A 15714-nucleotide genomic window follows, 5' to 3' on the forward strand; every position below is an offset into this window, starting at 1 on the left:
CGTTTCAAGAATTAAATTGATCAAATGTTAATTTAATCAAAGAGTTTGAACGATTTCACAGCAAATTCATCCCAGTTCAAATAAAAATGTTCATTAACAGAAAAGGATCTTTTTCAGCGTTTGCTCGCCATGTTGAAATTATAATAAAATTAAAGATTTTAAATGACTGCAAAATGTTTTTTATCAATGCAAACACAAACAAAAATATAAACCTGCACAAAAGATCAAATAAACCTTTAGTTTTAGTTTTATATGTTTGACAGTCACATTAAAATAAAGTACATTCATTTAAAACTAAATTTAGAATCACTATATTTTGAGGACATAAAACAAAAAATTAGGTAATTTGAGAGCAAATATTAACACTGACAGTTTGACCCAAACCATTAATAACTGCTCACATTTCTAAATTTCATCAAAATAAAAATAAAACACGTGTGTGTGCCTTAAAACCCATGTCATCCTGCCACAGTGTTTTCACCGAAACAGTCAAAGAAAATTAAAAACGATACGATTAAGAAAACAACAGGACAGTAGGATTCGTATTAAGATATAGAGTAACATCTCAGGCACCAGAACACGGGTGTAATATTTTTCTTATTTAAAAATATCAGAAAAATGTTCTCCAAATTTTCAGAGGGTTTTTTTCTTTTCAACATAAGTGTAATAGAATGAGGTCAGCTGAGGTCTGTCAGGGAGTTAACATGTTAAAGGAACTAAATAAATGTGTCATTAAAAATACAAACCAGAACTGATCTTAAAAACAAGGCAGCTGAAATAACTGCAAAGATGTGGTCAAAACTGGAAACATCATGCAGGTTATTGATCTATTTGAATGAATATTAATGTGTTTTTCAGTTTTAAACTGTGATCCTTCAGTTAAAGAAACAAATCATTTGAACTTCCCTGAGCTTTTTCACTCCAATAAACAAATATTTACTTTCTAACAATAATGACAATAAATCAATGTGAAGCGTTAGGTATAAATAAGGAAACAGTGGATATAGGCAAGAATAACCCTAACAAATCAATCAGTATGTATAGGCAGAAAAAATAAATTATTTTTTTATATACTGTATATACATATACGTGTGTATTATTATATATACATACATATATATATATATATATATATATATATATATATATATATATATATATATATATATATATATATATATATAAAGCTAATAAATCAATGTGTGTATAGGTAAGCTAATAATAAATCAATGTATCTTATACGTAACACATTTTTCCCCTGCAGTAACCACCGAGCAGCGCTAGGCTAATTATCGTGCTAACTGTGTGCTTGTGGACACTCACCTGCTGCTGGACACCTGTGCGGCGATGATGTCAACACTGTTGAGACAATCAGTCAAATGATTATTGATTGGTGAACTGAACATTAAATACTAAACCTGAACAGGCCTGAAAACATGAAAAATTAAACTTGTGAAGAAAACGCTAACAATGACGTCAGCGTTTTTGTTCCGTAAGCTAGCGCTAAAGTGTTTTTCAAGCTTTTAAAGTTCGACTTTAACTCCACTTTTGTTCATTTTCATGGTGTAGAAACTCCTAATTGGCAGGTTTTTTACTTAGTTTGCAATTTTGTTGATTAATAGGAGTGTGTAATAACTTGATTAACACATCACGACGTCGCTACAGCCGCTAGTTTCTTGTAGCCTGATTAAACCTCTGTGGTGTCGCTAATAAACCAGCTAAATATTTCCTGTTCCTGTTTGGATCTTAGGGGCTCGTTAGCAACAAAGCTAACGCAGAGACCTGCTATTACTCGACGTCTGGAGCCAAAGATTCCACATTCATTTACAAACAAAAAGACGACGGGAAAAAAGTCCCAGAAAACTTCTCCCATCAGCCCCTGGAGTGGAAAAGACGAGAGAAAAGACGGCGGGAAAAGACGCGTGGACGGCGCACCAGTCTGATGCGTCTGATATGGATTCAGACACTCGTCCGTCAAGTGATTAAAAGTTGTTTGTGTGTTTAATCAGCTGATGGTTGTCCAACGCGTCGTCCTGAGGGTATAATTAAGAAGCTGCTGCTGCAGCTCAGAGTTAATGTGACTCATATCTGAGAGCATTTATTAAAACACTTTACGGCGTCTGTTTGGGATTTTAAAGGAATAATCCCTCTAAAAAAAAAAAAAAAAACGACTTAAGCTCTCATCTCTTTGGGTTTTTAATTCTCTTTAATGACCCTGACAGGAGCCGGCGTCTCTCCTGCCTCTTTGCATTATGGATGTTTTGTTGGGACGACGTTCTTCGGAGCACTTTGCTCCTCCGTCAGGTTTCCGCCCCATTTCCCTCCACCGGTCCGTTTGTTTTTGGAAATCCATCTGCAGGAACATTAATTTTTCAGCCGCGTCTTTACGTGGAGTTTGTTTTTGTCGTCCAAAGCTTCCGTCGCTCGTGTCCTTTTTTTAAAAGACAATACTGCTAAGTGAAAGGAAAATAAAATATTAATGGTTGAATCTGCGTTAGAGCCGAGTCGCTTTAATTACACGGCTGGATATATATTGTGTGTAATACAAATGACTTTAACTGATATTGAAATCATTTCATGACGTTAGATGTTTAATTCTGTCGTTTTCATATCTTCTGTTTGTTTCCCGTGAAAATATTTGATCGGTTTCGAGAAAAAAAACAAACAACTGTTGGCTATTTCTAATAAAATACGTCCACCGAGGAGAAAATATACAGATTTAATCTCCTAACTTCATGGATAATGTCTCTGATTGTATAAAAATGGCAGTGGCGTCCAATCTGAGACACATCGGATGTTTAAAATTAGACTAAATTCAGATGTTTGTGTGAAAATTCAGGAATTTTTTTTCTTGTTTTTCCTCAGTTCTCACAGATTTCTCATCTTTATTTGAGGGAAAAAACAGAAAAAGGGAAGCTAACAGGTGAGAACAGATCAATTAGCCTGTTAGCCGTTAGCTCACCTGGTCACATGTCTGTTTGGGTTTGAACCTGTTTTTAACACATTTTAAATTCAAAACTTTTCCCATTTGCCATCTTGTTTGCATCAATCTGATCGATCAGATTATCTATCATCATCGTCGAACAGATCGGAGGAAACTTCCAGCCCCGCCCGCCTCTCTGGGCGCCGTGAGGCGTTTAAATGCAGTCGGTTCGTTTTCACTATGACAAAAACACACCAGAGGAAATCAGCGGCGCCAGCGCTCGCGTTCCTCCGTGAATATATCACGTTTTATTTCATGAACGTCCCAGTGCCGCCGCCGTCGAGCATAACCGGCCTATTAATGCGGATTCCGACCACAGATCAGCCATCAGTGACTTCCTGCAGGGCCGGGGGCCTCCGGTTCGGCCCCTCCGCTGGTCTATGTGCAGCCTGATGGCTCCCAGCGGGAGAATTGGACATAATAGTTCTTGTGAACGTAGCGCTGTCATTTAAATTGCTAATTATGATGGTGATGGAACAAATAAATAAAACATGACCTTAGCGTGTTTTTATTTCTCACTGTAAAAAAAGTTGGCTGACAGTAAATCTGCTCCAATCGTCCGTCAGTGTCACGCTTTGACTCGTCTGTCGTCGGGTAGATGCGGCTGTAAATTTCCAGGCGGTTTGGTTAATTATGATTTGATGGTTTGAGGTTCAGTTATTTACTGATGTTTGCTAAACAGCTGAAGGAGGAGACGATAAAATGACTCAAAACAGCGTGAAGGTGGTCTGACACACCGAGCTAACGCACAGGTTAAGCTTCACAAGGCCAAAATGTCGCTAAATCACTAAGCTAAAAGCATTAGCGATGCAAATATAAGCTCATTATTCAAATTTAAATTCAAATTCAAATTTAAATTTGAAAGTTAAATTTGAATTTAAATTCAAAAAACTTTATTATTACCCAATGGGCAATTGAAAGCACATACAGCAAAATAGGTGTAAAACATACAGCGTAAACGTAAAAAGTGTAAACACGAACAATAAACAAAAATAACAATGAAATAATAACATAAATTTATATACAAATGCAATGTTTATGTTTAGTAATAATTCAAAACCTAGTTAGTACAAACCTAGAGAGTTTACAACCTAGTTTGTTTAATACCTAATGAGTTAGTTAGTTCAAACACTAGTAAACTAATTAAATAATCATGTTCCAAAAGGGAGGACAGCGCTAACAAAACATTACTGGTGCTAAGCTACAAAAGTGATGATTTGCTTTAAAATTCGCTTCCATTTTTCAGTTGTTTTGTGAAAATGTTTGTTGATTCAGGAACTGAAGGAGCTGAATGTTCTGGTCAGAGAACCGATCACTGCTGTCAGAGCTAATCAATAAAATATATTGGAGGTGTGAACTGGAAAACGGAGCCGTGCAGCTGCAGATCGCTGAAGACCACCGCTGGTGAAAAAAAACGCAGCAGGATGAAGAAGAAACGAGGAATAAACATTTGTAAATTATTAAATGTGAAAACAGAATAATTCTGCGGGTCAGACGGGTCGGCGGTCCCTCGGCCCCGCAGCCGCGATGAATGATGGAGCAGCTGAGAGTTTTATTGTTTTATCGTCGTGTGAAGAAGAGTTTCAGACGTCTTCATCACCTTCACGCGTTCGCGTCCCGTCGGCGTTCGACAACTCCTCCAAACTTTATCAACAAAGTCAATTATGGGAGCCGAGCCGCGGTCACTGGAGTCACCACACACACATTAACGCACAAAACACGCTAAGCTAGCGTGAAATGAGCTTAGCATCATCCTGTTTGACACGCAGCAGGCCGCCACCGCCAGCAGGAAAAACATCACTGTGTAATTAAAGAAAATAACAAGCTAAAGAGATGCTAACGGTGTCGGACGTTAGCTCGTTAGCGTCACGGCAGCTAAACTGAACAGAAAGTGTAGCTATTGTGGTAGCCTAATGCTAATATTTTAGCCAGTTGCTGTATAAAAATACTAAAATAGGTATGATTTATCAGGGTTATCCCTAATCAATAGCTTTGATGGCTAATCTAGGTCACACTACACACACAAACTGACAACTAGAACTTATATCACAAATAAAATGTCAAATAAAACACTAATAAGAGTTTAAACCAACAACTTCCTGTCGTGTTCATCTTTCAAACCGTTCAAAGGTTTTCAGAATAAAAGCCGAGCGAGCCGGAGCTTCGATGAAACGTCCTTCACTTTCCACCGGCTGAAGTCATAATTAATGAAACAGCTGAATATTCTTTCTCGCCAAAGGCGACCTGAGGATACAGGTAAGCTCCTCCTCTTTGCAAAACTTTATTTTCCGCAAACTTTTGCCGAATTTTTTGCTGAAACAAAGGAAACGGTGAAGCGACGCGGGTCCGTGTGGCGCCGTGATGTAATATTGATGACCCTCGGCGTCTCCCGGCGACCTCCGTTTGGTCGTCTCATGTTTTATCAATCATTAATGAAGCTCCGCGTCCCCCTCGCCCTCCTCCCTCAGATCCCATAATGCATCTGTAATGTTCTGTCAGGTGAGGCATGATGAGGGAGGCGGTGATGGAGCGACGCTCCGGAGGGATGGAGGAGAAATCCTGATCTCTAAAGTTGGAGAAGTTTGGATTCAAACCCGACTCGTCTGTTTCACTGTTTCCCGCCGCCTCCTGTTGTTTTCTTATTTATCACATGACTAATTCCCTCCCCTTCTTCTTCTCCCTTCACCCCTTCTTCTCCTCTTTCACCCCTGCGTCCCCTCATGGCGTCCCCCTCCTCTTCCTCACCTCCCTCGCTCATTAACACCGAGCCCTAACGGATGTTCAGGTGAGGCCCCGGCTCGTCCTCAACATCATTCTCACCCCTGTTGCTCCGCGCGGGAAACCCCTCACCTCTCAGCTGGGGGGGGTGACACTTGAAGGGGCCCTCAGGGGCCCGTCACGCCGACAGCCATCTGGCAACGCCTTCGTCAGATCGCTGGAGGAAGAAGAGAAGCGTTCATGACCCACGGCGAGGATCGGACCTGGAAAGAGGGGCGGAGTGTTAGCAAATGCTAAGCTAAGTCTTCGCTAGGTGTCCCACTCGCTAACCAGCTACCTGATGATGTCATCAAGGAGTGATTTCACCACCAACAGGTGAAATGATCTGATCTAAATTATAAAGTATATATATATATATATATATATATATATATGTTTTTTTTAATGTAGTACAGAAAAAAAATCTTAATTTAGCAATACGATATTTATAACGCTTTATAAAATAATATAAAATAATTTTTTGAAGTTATAAATGAATTATATTTTCATTTATACGTCCAGTAAAATGACATAAACTTAATTTTTATTTTTCTGTGTATGTTTCTGCAGCGTGAAACGACGTAAGCCGACGTTTACCTCTATTTACGCTCCAACCTTCTTTACTTGCTATTAACGTCACTCACAGATCACCTGAGTTTAGTCACGCCCCCTGCCCAGGTCATGTGACACTGGGCAGAGGGTCCAGTCAAACTTTGGTGCCCCACGCGGTCGGTCGAACCCGACCGGACTCGACGCGGCGAAGTCTGAACAGCAGCTCGTCCTGCTGATGATACTTATGATGATGATGATGATGCAGATGACCACACAGTCATTATCATTCACTACACTCCCACAATCCTCTGCTCCAACTCCAATTACTGTGTGATTGTATGCTTGGCATGGAAAACATAATTAACAGGCGGCGTCTGTGCCAACCCAAGCAGCGAACACACTGTTTGTGCAGAACGTCGAGCGAATGCAGGAAAGAAACACAACAGCAGCAACAAGAACACAAACAGCACTATATTTTCAGGTTCAGAGGCAGAACGGCGGCTCCCGTGAGGCTGCCACGATTCGCCATAATGGCGACGGCGGCTCGGCACTCGTCTCTCTGATGGACTGCAGGCTGCTGAGGGAGGATGCTTTGTGGTGTGGACAAGAGGAATTATGGGAGAGCACGCCAAAAGAGGCCCGCTGGGAGGGGATGGGATGTTATCGGGTCTCTTTTAAAACACACATTGCAGAATATCTGTATCAGAAACACCAACGCGCTTCAGGTGCAGGCGTGTGCGGCGCACACACGCTAACATACGTGTGTTCGTGTGCGGTCCGGCCTCATGACCCCCAAACGAGCAAAGCCTTCTGAAATAAAAGGATTTATTTTATATAGATCAATACTTTATTGCTGTTGAACGAATTCTGGGATTGTCCCACTATTTTCTATCCGATGTAGAAATAACTTTAAAAAAACAACAACATTTGTTCAGTGTTTTTTTTTTAACTGTCAGTTTGTAACGTTAAGCTAAACTAAACCTCATTTTAAACTCGGATGTCTTAAACTACATGTTTGAAAATCCGGATTCTGACACCAGGAGTTGAACCTGATTTTAAATGAATGATCAGTCGACCTGAAACAAATAGCAAATATAAAACAAACCGCAATGTTAAAGTTAACCGTATTAAAATGGTCTTTTTAAATCCACCTAGCTAACTTAAATTGTTCTTTTTAAGACACGCTTGCTAACTTTAAGTGTTTTTTTAAATTATACTTTAATTAACTTAAAGCTTTCTGTCAAAATACACATTTATTAGTGTTCTGTTTAAATAATCTTGTGATAACTTCTGTTTAAAAGCATGTTAACTAACTTAAATTGTTCTGTTCAAATACACTAGATAGCTTTAATTGTTATTTTTAAGACACTTTTGCTAGTTTTTTTTAAAGTGTTCTGTTTCAGTACACGTTCGTTAGTGTTCTTTTTAAATAAACTTAGAACTTCTGTTTAAATACACGTTAGCTGACTTAAAATGTTCTTTTTAAGACACTTTTGCTGTTTTTTTATTACACATTAATTAACTTAAAGCGTTCTGTTTACGAACACATTCATCAGTGTTCTTTTTAAATAAACTTTGGTTAACTTCTGTTTAAATACACATTAGCTAACTTAAAGTGTTCTGTTTGAATAAACTTAGTTGGCTTGAACCAAAGGTCAGAGGTCATGCAGCGTTTACATACATGACACGTGTTCACATCACCAACACCCTCGTGAACAATCTGCAGCTAAAAACAAGAAGAAGAAGCGTGTGCTGAGCCGAAACATGCACACAGTAATACTGTTTGTGTTTATCTGAATGGATCCGACATCAGAACAAGGAAAATAATCGATGTCAGAGCAGCAGCTGTGTGTGTATTTGTGTATCTTGTAGATTCAGCAGAAAACGGCTGCGGCTTCTTCTCTTTTTATTTATCGGGTGGCAGCGAGTGGCTGCTGCTTATTTACAGCAGATTGTTTCTCCAGATGTTTTACAGGCAGAGAAATCCCCAAACACACACACCTCTCCATCCAGATGGAAGCCATTCTTTGTAAGACTCCATAATCCTTCTTTCTGTGTGAGAGGAAACAGAGGAAGGTGGAAGTGAAGCGTCTCCTCCTCCTCCTCCTCCTCCATCGCTGATCTTCTCCAGTTGTGTTTTTGTAACACCGACACGTCGATGTAGAAAAACTACAACAAACGAGGACGTTTAAAAAAAACATTTCAGATGATTAACTTACAGGTAACGAGAAAAAAAAAAGAAGGTAATTGTCACAATTAACATTTATTTATTCTGAGACGTTAAATAGGAACTCTTTTGAGTCGGTCTTCCCGGATTTTTCTCACATCTTGAATAATAATAGTTTTTGAATTCTCACATTTTTTCCAAATAGAATTTAAAATTAACTGGAATTTAATAAGATTTCATTTCCCAGCACAAAACTGTAAATATTTTTTCACCTTTGAGGGAAAAGCAGGAAATAGAATAATTTCACCTCATTTTATTTGATAATCATTAAACTGATCGATAAAGCAAACCAAAACTGATTGGTTCAGGGTTCATGTGTGAAATAAAACAGTTTGCTAACCTTAAATGAGCTCTTTAGCATTAGCTGCTAAAGTTAATTGTTAACTAAATTTAAATGCTAAAAGGTGTGGTGTATTTATTAATTTTTATCTGCACTTAAAAAGACCCAAGTTTGTTTTTAAATTTTTGACTAACATTTTAGCATTACCTTCGTCACTTCCTGCTAAATTGATATGTTTTTTGCTATTTGCTAAATGCTCAAGTAAATTATTGGCTAATCTGAAATTAAAATTCTGTGCTGAAAAATGAAAAAACACAATTTTGTTTTTTTTAGACTTTCGACTGACACTTTAGCATTAGCCTTGTGATGTTTTTTGCTTTTTGCTACAATCAGTTAACTAACTGTAAAACCATTTTTGGTTTATTTTCTGCTTGTTTATTTTTAAGCAGACATTTTTAGCCGTCATTCTAGCGTTAGCTCCCTCTGTCACGTTTTTGGAATTTTTTTTACACCTTCGTCCTTAAAGATATCCTCATTAAAGATGTTAACAATCTTTCATGATACCTTAGAGGAACCATTGTTTCAAAAATTGTTCCCTTGTTAAAATAACAAGTCATAACTTTTAGATCCAATTTGTGCAAAGATGAGGAAAATTAAAGAGAAACAAAACTTCAACACGCAAAACAAAGAGATCTCATAATATTCCCTGAGCTTTTATTGGAAAAACATCAACCTCTGAAGTTTCCGTTGAGATTTCTCTCAAAACAAGAGCAGATTTTTTAAAACCCCGACTATAATAAAGCAGCTTTTGTTCGGGGGTCTTTTTGTATCGCTGCTGCTCCGTCGGTGTGGCGAGGGGGAGGAAAATAACAACACCCTCCAAAAAAAAAAAAAAGAAGAAGAAGAAGAGAGAAGGAAATGGCAGATTGATGAAAAGCCAAACTAGTCCCAGGACGACACATTCTTCTTCTCTCCACAATATTAAAAACTCCCACACGTTTCAGGAGGAGGTCAGAATTAGCCTTTCCGGGACGCGCTGTAAGCCGCCGTAATGACTCATTTGTTTCCTCCTGATGGATGGCTCTCACGACGGGAGAGAACCTCGTTTAAGAAACGCCGATGAAACGCGCCGGGCTAAGGACGACTTCACCGGCACGTAAGAAAGGTGTACAAAGCGATTTGGGGCCGCCAGGGGTCGGTCTGAGGGGGTAACGAGGAAAAAAAAAAAAGAAGAAGGGGATCGTCTGCGCGACGTGCCAACGCTCCGCTTTGAAGCGGGAGGGCAGGTGGTGCTGATGAATATTCAGGCGCGTCGAGTCGATGCCGCGCTGCCAAACAAACCGCCTGTTTGCTTCCTGTCACCTGCCCAGTTCCCCTAGATTTATTTCCCTCTCCGGGCGACACCGATCAGATGTTTGTGATCAGTGTGAACAGCCGAGACCACACAGGTGAGGTCCACCAGGTCCACGTGGCGCCCGGGTCGGAATCCAGGGCCGACGCTACGCTAACCGTACAAGAATCAAATAATTAAAGCTCAGTTTCATCGTCTTCTGGTTTTCAATGCCTCCAGATTTTCCACGGTTTGAAATCTTCATCTCAGAAATGCCACGTTGCTCATCACGCCATCAGTAGATCGGTTACCTTTTGCTTCTGATGATAATCTAATCTAATAATCACCGACCTTTAAATCCAACAGGTCGTTCAGTTTGGAAGCAGAACAGATTCCTGTTTTTTTCCCAGGAAAACGTTCCAGTTCTACACCAGCCTGCTGCTATCACCCAGGTATTGATCAGTTCCATCACTTCATCCTTCTTCAACTACCCCCCAACATCTGCAGGGGGGCAGTTGAATTATTATTACTTCAACAAAACATTGAATATCCTCTTACCGACAAACTCCCATGAGTCTCTGCTCCGTGAAAATGCTACGAGGACGTTCCTGATGTTCCTCAGAGATCCTCCCAGGTTCCTCTCTGGACTCCTGGAGACCAGCTGTTCCTGCTGCAGGACGGGACTGGACCCAACAGGCCACCATACTCGCGCCATCTGGAAGAGGAGAACGCCGCTTAGAGGTCGTCCCGTCTGAAGGTCGCCGCCGCTTTAAAGCGAAAACAAATTAAATTCGCTGAAAAAAACAAAAAACAAACAGAAAAAGAAGAAATTATTTTTCTTTGTTTTGCATTTAAGTGATAAAATCATAGAACAGGTACTAACTTAATCCTAACGTCCCTCAAAAACAAACGTTAGCTTCATGTTAATAAACTCAAACACAAACAGGCCCTTTCCTTAGCTTAGCTTAGCTTGTTGAACGGTTCACCAAAACAAATGTTCGTGAGCGCTAGGCTAACATCGGTCGTATTCCCACGTCTCCAGCAGCTGGACGTGAACGTCGGGTTTCACCTGACAGCCTGGAATCTGGGTTTGAAACTGTTCAGGGATCAGATATCAGGTCTGTTTTTATTTAAAGAGCAGCTTCTTCTGAAGCGCACACAGCTGCTGAACATTAGCATCAGTGGTTTATGGTGGGAGCGCTAGCATGCTGGTACAGAATAATTCAGAGTGACTGGTTTACGGTGGAGGTGACGGCCTGTGGAGCGGCAGATGATTCAGTTTCAGGAAAACATTAGCATTAGCCTGAGCGTCCGTTCAGATCGCTAAATCACGCCAGCCTCCGCCGTCACGCTCTAAAACACGTCAACACCTTCGGTTTTTAAACGCTTCACTGGGACAGTAAAATGATGTCACTTCCTGTTGCTGACAGGAAACAGATCTGGTTGATTTAATGCAGATCTGTAAAGATAAAATGGAGATAAATGACATTTACATAATGGCTTTTGGTGCTTGTCTGGAAGCTAAATGTAGCTTATGCTATATAATGCTATATGCTAATTCTAGAGAACATTAGCAAATTAATTTTGCTAGTAAGCCTGCAGAGATCTTATAAAAACAGTACGACAGAGTAAGTTTACAACTTCAGCTACTTGTAAAGCTACTTAGTGTAGCTTTTAGAGGAGCCAATCAGCAGCAGCCACATCATCAAAGATCAGCCGCTCCCCACTGCCATCAGCCCTAGCCCATATTATAGCATAGCACTGATTATAATCTGTCATTTTTAGGGTTTAAGTGAAGCTAATGGCTAAAACAACATCAGAGCTGACTGGAGAGATGCTACACGCTACTAGCTCAGACCAATCAGAGCCTCCTGGGCTTTTGGGAGGGGCTTAAATAGCATGACAATATTTAATAAGTATCTATACGTCACGTTAAATTTACTTTGACTGCATAAAACATTAAAAACAGGGCTGAATACTTCTGGAAGTTAGTACTATTAGTACTATTAGTAGTTGTAAAAGTACTACTAGTAGTACTACTAGTTGTACGAGGTTGAGTCCAACAGAATCCAACTCATCCATCAGACTCCTGCCCACCACCTTCCTGCAGATGTAGCTTCTCCTGCGGCTCAGAGGTGAAGCGACATGGGGAGGCAGCTAAACGGCGTCCTGCGTGACATCGTAAGTGGTCCCAGATGGGGGGGGGGCGGGGTCCTGACAGCTGAGGGTCCATTTATCAGAGACCACCGCTGTCCATGTGGACCGGATAAAGGAAACAGACCCGCTGCTGCCGGTCGTCACCGTTTTCTCATCATTTAACATCCAGTTTGATCCGTCGGTTAATGTCAGCGCTCGTGTTTCTACAAATCAGAACCACGTTTCCCATCAGCCCCCTCTTTGATATGCGTTGGCGCTGAAATCTAGATCATACCTACTCGCGTATTGGAAGTTTTCAACCCTGCTTCTAGCTGGAGGTGGTGATGATTCAAGTTCCTACAGTCAGGAACGTATTTTTCCTATTATTCTTGTAGAACATGAAGGGAACACAAGACAATCAAGTTCCAGCAAATTAAATTATCAATGAAGTGCTCTGTATGTAATTTAAAAAAATATAAACATTATATGAATGACTAAAACTGTCAGACAAGTACTCTAACATATGCTAACATCAACTTCGATATTTGACATTAGCTAATATTAGCTTTTATACCTGACAGTAGCTAACATTAGCTTTGATACCTGGCAGTAGCTAACATTAGCTTTGATACCTGGCAGTAGCTAACATTAGCTTTGATAACTGGCAGTAGCTATTATTAGCTTTGATACCTGACAGTAGCTAATATTAGCTTTGATAACTTACTGTAGCTAACTTTAGCTTTGATACCTGGTAGTAGCTAACATTAGCTTTGATACCTGGCAGTAGCTAATACAGTATTAGCTTTGATACCTGACAGTAGCAAATACTAGCTTTGATACCTGACAGTAGCTAACGTTAGCTTTGACATCTGGCCACCACTCAGCTCTGATGAGACGTGACGTGACGACGCGTTTAGACCGCTAAGCGAGTTGACATCTCAGACAAATCTTCCATTTTAACCACCATCTGCACCTCTTCCTCCTCCTCCTCCTCCTCCTTCATTGAACATGGCTTCCGACACAAAGTGACATCGCTGTCGCTCCTGCCTTTAAACATGTCAGCCCGGCTTTAACCCAACCAGCCGTCACACCGTCTCCTTCACCGCCGTGTGTTCCCTCGACGTCTCTTAAATAAAACAAAATGGCCGCTGGTTTGTTGTTCTGCGGCGACCCGACCACGAACATCTGGACGCAAACAAGAGCATCACAAACACGCAGCCGCTCCGACATTAAACAGGAAGCCAACTTGCCGGTATAAATAACTGCGAGAGAGCACAGCGTGACACGGCTTCTCCCATTAAGGCCCTAAAGAGCAGGACATCAAACCGGGTGGGGATGGCGGCGGGGGCGGCGGCCGCGGCGGGAGCCAGGATCATCACGTTTTAATAGAACATGTGGCATCTCCTCCCCTCCACTCCGGGCCAAATGGCAATCCTGAATTCTGCCCAGCTGTCGAGCTACAAATGGGCTGAAATTACCTCACGCCTCCACCCGCTTCAGCCGTCAGACGCCATCACCGTGAGGGGTCACCAGGCGCCGCTGCTCCTGGAGGACCACAGAAGAAGAAGAAGCAGCAGCAGCCGCCACTCAATGAACTCGCAGCAAAAATGAAAGTCAAGTGCAGCGGATTCACTTCCTGTCGCCGAGTCCAGAGACGTTAAGCATCCGATGAAGTTATGCTAGCTAGAGTGATTTGTACGCGACTGATGCTAATTTAGCATTGTTGCTAATCTGAACTTTAATTTAATTGTAAATTTATGATCACAAGAAGTTTGAGCTTCGTAACTCGTGTCAGGAAGATTAAACCTGATGATTCAGCGACATTTTAATACAACAATTGACGTAAAAAAAAGTAAATTAAAAAACATTTTTTATAGCTTTAACAGAAAATACCCACAGAACCCCGGTCGTCAACTTCTCAGTTTGTCTTGGTACGCACAAAATAGGTTCTGAAAGTTTGACGGAAAGCTCCCAAAGGTTTCCACGGCAATGGGGGAGGAGCTAAGTGTTAATTAAGGTCCCCTCTGCAGGATGGACAAACACCTCTCACCCAGAGGATGGTGAGCGGCAGGGACAACAAACCACAGCGCTGCTGTCACACACATGAGCATCATGCCCCGCCCCTCAGGTGTGAGGATCTTGATCCGCTCCAAGCTACATGTTAACATGTTCACCACGACATCGTGCTCAATTCTTACCAGGTAGCCATAATACACTATGCAACGCAAGCTAGTATGACTAGTGTTTAGCATCATAACAACAGGTAGTTGTCGACATATAAACACAACCTCCATTTGAGGTCATTTAAATGTCATTACGACTCTAAACACTGACGTTCTATTCCTTCAGACTGATCAGAAACAATTACAGAACAATAAAACAAAAAAGAATAAATCAAATACAGGTTCAGGTCATTTAGAGTTCAGTTGTTCTGATTATACGTTCGCTTTAAAAAGAAATTCACAGAAAAATAATCGAGTTTACGTCATTTTCCTGGAATTAACGTCTGTCCACCACAAATACCGGACTCTAAAAATCACTAGAAAACCATTAAAATGTCATAATATCATGTTACTGTACAATAAATCAGAATAAAAACATGGAATCATATTAAAATGCATACGAATAATTCCAATATCTACCATTAAGGGTCACTCGTGAATCGCATTATCGTTTTAATCCAGATTAGTTTACGGTAAAGTTTAAATTTCCTTATAATTTAATCCTTGAGAAGAAGAAGAAAACACTTCAAGGAACTCTCCACCAGTTTTTAAGATCATCAACAACAACAGTCAGAGTCACTGTAGCTACAGTAGCATGTAGCTTACATTTAGAGTGAAGGAAGAGAAGGAGGTGCTGCTCGGCGGGGGTTGTGGCAGAAAGGGGAACTGCAGGACAATAGTCGGGTATGACAAAGCGTGTTTGTTCGTATCTCTGAATGTTCTCATGTTGAGGACTTGCCGTATATTTATATAATTATTAAAATATTTTCCACACAACACAAGATGTCATAAAGGTATCCACAACGCTGCATTCAGGCACTGCAGGATAAAAGAGATGTGACAGGAAAAGGCCTGAGGTGAATGTTTGAGGGATCACAGAGTCACAACCTTCCTCCTTGTCTTCCTCGACATCCATCTTTAATGTAAAACCTCCGATAGAACAACGGCTCCTCCTCCAACTGGGGGCCCCTCCACGAATAATTAGCCGGGGGTCATCATTTTTAGATAAAGCCGAGACATTCAGGGGGACGTTTCATTTGCATCATCGTATGTTAATGCAGCCTCTCCAGAGGTTCGGGTCAGCGCCGCCATAATTAGTTCAAGTCCCCATCGGACCGCCTAAATATTGAAGACGGCCGAAAAGAGCAGCTGCTAGCGCCGCGAGCTGAGACGGGGTTATGCTAGCAAGACCTCGAGTTTGTTTGTTGCTATTTCCTGGACAATTTA

General features: G+C 40.9%; 1 protein-coding gene across 2 annotated transcripts in view; it reads right to left on the bottom strand.

Moving 5' to 3' along the window:
* LOC137602348 (GRIP1-associated protein 1-like) overlaps positions 1-15714 on the bottom strand; it is a 79566-nt gene that overhangs the window by 9158 nt on the left and 54694 nt on the right. Inside the window, exons 7-11 of one of the 2 annotated variants that reach the window (XM_068324967.1) lie at positions 13744-13810; positions 10688-10844; positions 8294-8461; positions 5834-5964; positions 1324-1359 (exon numbers count right to left, since the gene is read on the bottom strand). The gene's annotated coding sequence lies outside the window, so the exon portion shown is untranslated. Of the gene's footprint in view, positions 1-1323; positions 1360-5833; positions 5965-8293; positions 8462-10687; positions 10924-13105; positions 13420-13743; positions 13811-15714 lie in introns of those variants that run through there. The other variant, XM_068324968.1, reaches the window with a different exon arrangement.

This window comes from Antennarius striatus, chromosome 10 (genome assembly GCF_040054535.1).
Source record: "Antennarius striatus isolate MH-2024 chromosome 10, ASM4005453v1, whole genome shotgun sequence".
NCBI lineage: Eukaryota > Metazoa > Chordata > Actinopteri > Lophiiformes > Antennariidae > Antennarius > Antennarius striatus.